The sequence below is a fragment of the Limulus polyphemus genome, unplaced genomic scaffold (genome assembly GCF_000517525.1).
Source record: "Limulus polyphemus unplaced genomic scaffold, Limulus_polyphemus-2.1.2 Scaffold301, whole genome shotgun sequence".
Taxonomy (NCBI): Eukaryota; Metazoa; Arthropoda; class Merostomata; order Xiphosura; family Limulidae; genus Limulus; species Limulus polyphemus.
In genome coordinates this window covers 316171-320920 of record NW_013665911.1, presented here as the reverse complement: position 1 = coordinate 320920, position 4750 = coordinate 316171, and the positions used below count along the sequence as shown (strand labels likewise).

At 36.0% G+C, this 4750-nt stretch overlaps 1 long non-coding RNA gene across 4 annotated transcripts in view; it reads left to right on the top strand.

Moving 5' to 3' along the window:
• LOC106457190 overlaps nucleotides 1-4750 on the top strand; it is a 39679-nt gene that overhangs the window by 14966 nt on the left and 19963 nt on the right. For 3 of the 4 annotated variants that reach the window (XR_002610099.1, XR_002610097.1, XR_002610098.1), the window contains exon 2: nucleotides 4147-4364. The exons of the other annotated variant lie outside the window; for it this stretch is intronic. This is a non-coding gene — a long non-coding RNA (uncharacterized LOC106457190). The remainder of the gene's footprint in view (nucleotides 1-4146; nucleotides 4365-4750) is intronic. 4 annotated transcript variants of the gene reach the window in all.

Below are 4750 nucleotides of genomic sequence, written 5' to 3'. Positions count from 1 at the left end.
AAAGTAAAGGTAAGGTAAAACGTAATTAGTTACAATACTAACTAACCTACCTAATAATTAAAGTAACACAAGACCCCCCCCCTCCCCCGTACGTGTGTGTGTGTGTGTATATATATATATATATACACACACACACACACATCCTTAGATGTGTTCTTCATTACTTATTTAAAAAAACTTTCAGTGGTTGTTGAAAATGTACTTTTTATACCCTGATCTTTTAAAGAAGCGGTATTTGGTGCAATGCGTCGGTCAACAGTATCTTTACTTTAAGAATGTGATATTAGAGTACAAGCAAGTAAACAAACTACTGCTAAGACCCAGCTGTAAGCTGTGCTTAGCCAAGTGTGGACGTTATTACTTCAGCGCGGTGTGACATGAGGAAAATCTATTGTGTTTCTTCATCCATTGTATTGTTTGGAGAACGTGCCTACAGTCTGTGTTGGCCGCCTATAGGAATGAGTAATGATCATTAGGCTTGAAGCTGTGTTACACAGGCATTGGGTTTGTTCGTAGAAGCAGTTGCCTGCACGCGAACGTCGTGTATACTCAATATATACAGTGTAGGCTTAACTTTGTTTCTCTTGATTCACGTGCAGCACGGAATAGAGTTATTGAAAACGTTATGTGTATTACCTTCAGATATTATTAAAAAGAACATTGCGAGCTCAAAGAAATTGAATACGTAGGAACGATTTTATATGTGATTATAGTTCTCCTGGCTGTTCTTACTGCTTTATAGGTTATCTTACAGTAGCCTGTAAACACGTAACACAGCCGCTGTTGACTACCGAGTGAGGAAATCGTCGTGGGTTAAAAAAATGCTCAGCGGTACAACAGGCGGAATAAAACGTAAACTTTCAAAAGTAAAAGCCACGAAAGATTAACGAATAAATCTGGAGTTTACTGGAAGACTAATATGAGATTTGAAATGCGTCACTGGTACACGAAAAAAGATAGTTTATACTGGTTTGATAAATCAATTATAACAATTTCCAGTACACTACGATTGACGATTGATTTTATGAGCACCACAGTTGCCCTCCTCTTTTAATCTCAGATTCAAGAATTTTGGAAACTAGACTAAACGTGACGCACAGCTTATAAATACGAGAACATTTTCCTTTGTTATATTATTAATAAAAGATAACTTTTTTTTCGAGAAAAAATGCAAGCACCACTGACAGAGTAAATCATCTGATTTTGAATATAATTAATTAAAAAAGTCCTTTTGGAACTATTAGATAGGCTAAAAAACAACGCAGTCAATGTAAACTTCTCTGGGTATCGCACAAGATCACAGTAGGTATAACCTAACGTTCGACACCCCTCTTTACAAACCATGTAAATCCCGTTTATAATTCTTCTGTTATTTGAATCAACCTAAACATTACCCTTGTGTATAACACTCATGGGGTTTTTAGATCGGATGTTGTTTCAGTACATCATAACCCAGAATACCTGCGCTAAAGATATTTCATACTTGCATGTCTGATTTATATTATTACTGCATAAAGCAGGAAATGCTATCTCAGAAACAGTGGAAAGACATCCATGCAAATGTGGGGCGTTATAAGAGGAGGGGGGGGCAAGAGGGCTTACTTTGCGTGAGACCCCAATTCGCTGAGGGCCTTAAACTATGGCATAATTTTTTATACATGTGTTAATTCGGCCTGACTAGAAAATTTTCACAGAAACTGCCATTTGCCCCTTCCCCTAAATGACGCCCCTCATGTGACTGACTACTGCGTCAGGACAGAATGTCTTTTCGAATGGTTTAGGAACGTCCATGTTTCCCCTGTTGTGATCTAATGGCTGGAGCATAACGATATGTTTTGAGGTACATCGAGTTACGAATATATTTGTTATACACGTTAAAAGGCCAACTAAAGTACAGGGACTAAATATTTCTGTTCCAGCACCCAGAGGGTGATCTGAAATAACTAAAAAAAAAGTTTAATTACTAGGTTGTTCCCATTGTTAACCCTTTGACTCGATTGCTTTAAATGCGTGCGGAATTTTTGCGAGCCATACACTGTACACAGCACGCTCGCATTCAACTGCCCGAGGCGGAACGTACCCTATACGGCGAATCAGAAGACAATGGGTTAAACATCAACTTTGCCCCCCACCCTCCCCTCGTTAATAGAATTATTTGCATGGGAGTAATTTTGAGCGTGAGGTGTGAATGACTGACTTGGCCCTTATGGTAAATGGTAGTGTACTGATTCTGTGTAAAATATTATCTCCATTAAGCAATGGTAAAAGTTGGTTTCTGTAGCTTATTAACGTTTATTTTATGCATATTTATTGTTAAATATTAATTTTATATCATCAGTGATTGATCAATGAAGTAACTGATAAATTCACTGTATGTTTATATGCATATATATATGTATATTTATACTAGCTGAGGGTGCCCGTTAAGGAAGTAAAAAAGTATATAAAGGACAATGTTAGATAATTTCCCCTTCTTGCTTTCTTTCGTCATTAAATCCCTAATGACCTTATTCTGTCTTCGTAGAGAATCATATTATTTTTTTATTGTTTCTTCGTTCTTTCATTTTCTAAATACTTTTCACTCGACCGCCATTCCTTCACTTCTCGGTGGATTGACTTGAAACTTGGCACAGTTATAGCTTGGTCCGATACTCCCAAATCCTTTTTTATTACTTTTTCAGTATTGCATGGGGTCAAAAGTCAAACAACCAAATAAAATTTATATTTTGGGCTCCTGTGCGATCATATTTACAGCAATCAAGATGAAAATTGGCACAAATATAAATCTTATGCGCCCAACACAATGACATAAAAAAACGTTGGAATTCACCATTTTGAATCGTTTAAGGGAAATTAGAGTTCACAAAATAGCACAATTTGGGCCAATTACTCCGCTGAGACAGCGGTGAGTCTACGTATTTATAAAGCTAAAATCAAGGGATTTGGTTCCCCCTCGGTGGACACAGCAGATAGATAGCCCGATGTGGCTTTGCTATAAGAAAAACAAACATACCATTACTTTTACATATTTTTACCAATTTACTTGGTATTTAATACAGATATACTTTTCTACATGTCCCACACGTTGACAAACAAAAATGCTTGACTTACCCATTTTTAGTAATTATAAGAGAGTCAAGATGCTACGAAAAGCACATTTTAGGGTTTTTTGACAATTACTCCGACGTATTTTGGACAATTTACATGGGATTTGGCACAAAAATACTTTTTTAACAGGTTTCATATATATACGTACAGAAATGTGAGATATGCCTATTTCTGGTCATTTTAGGGGCGGGGGTAAAAAGGTTAAATAAACCCATAATTTCAGGAGTTTGAGTCAATAACTTAGCCATATCGACCAATTTACGTGGGACTTAGTACGATGATACTCTTTTGTAGGTCTTAAACAGACAATATTTGTCTTTTGCTCAATTTATCAGCAAGGAAAGCACAATTTGTGGTTTTCGTGAACTATTCATGTGTATGTCAACCAATTCACATGGGATTTCGTACAAAGATACCTTCTTGCAGGTCCCAATACAGACAAGTTTTCGATATTTCTGGTATCAAAATTGGCCATGTTTGGGTTGCGTGGCAGAGGCGTGCATTCGCCAGCGAACTTTGGCTTATTTAATTTTATCACTATATTTTTCTTATACATACTGTCATTTTCCTTTATAATCTATGGACAGCTTGGTGTTAGTTCAATTTAGAATATTACTTTTATGACTATTTTACAATAGAGTAACATTTTACGATTGAAAATTCTGGTTCTGTTTGTTTTGCCAGTGAGGAAACCAATAATGTAAGGATTTTATTCTCCGTGTGAAGTTAAGACGGTTTAATCTGCTATGTGATCATTAGCCGATCAAGTGATATGTCCAATTCCATCCCTGTCTTGCTTGGTTCCTTTTTTTTCAAGTAGCCAGCCTTACATGTTTGTTTTTTTTTATGTAGCGATAATTTTTTCACTAATACTTGCTTCTTTACTTTTTTATAAGATGATGCACGTGTGTTACTATGTTATATAATGTATTCTAAGGCTTTATACATTTTTCGTAGAATAATAATAAAATAGGTAGTCAAATATCATGAAGACTGTTTCGCTGTATCAAATGACGATAAAATCATATTTACTGCTAGAACTAGGTACAAGCTGGGCCTGATGAAGAAAGATGATGATGATGAACAAAAATAAGAAATGCGATTTTAGCTATTCACCGGATTTCGACTTGGGACGCTCTGGATAGCTGAAAAGCGTCATATACACCTGAGATAGAGCGACTATACTAGGTAGCTCTTCATATCTAGCTTCTGATGACCTGTAGAGAAGAAAATCCAGATGACTCTCCAATAATTCAGTAAGCTATTTGTGAATCTTGATTCTACTTATTAATAGATATTTTTCATGTTTGCAATACTGGAATAAGCATTACATATTCAAGCTCCCCACCATCACCCTCCCAATAAAATGTTTTAAAAGAAATTATACATACTAACTATATGTTTTTAATTTTCTGTAAAACTTGTCAGAGAAGTTGGCATGTATATAGCCATATGTACGCTGAATCCGAAAATCCATTTTTCTCCATCACGTACAGATTTTCCACAAAACGTCACAACACAATACATAAAAGACCACAACACACAGTTTTGAGACCAAAAGACGTAGATTTCACACAAAACAAATCAGGATGAATGAAGATGCATATTCGTTTGGCATCAATGTTCTTCCCTTTTCTTCAGT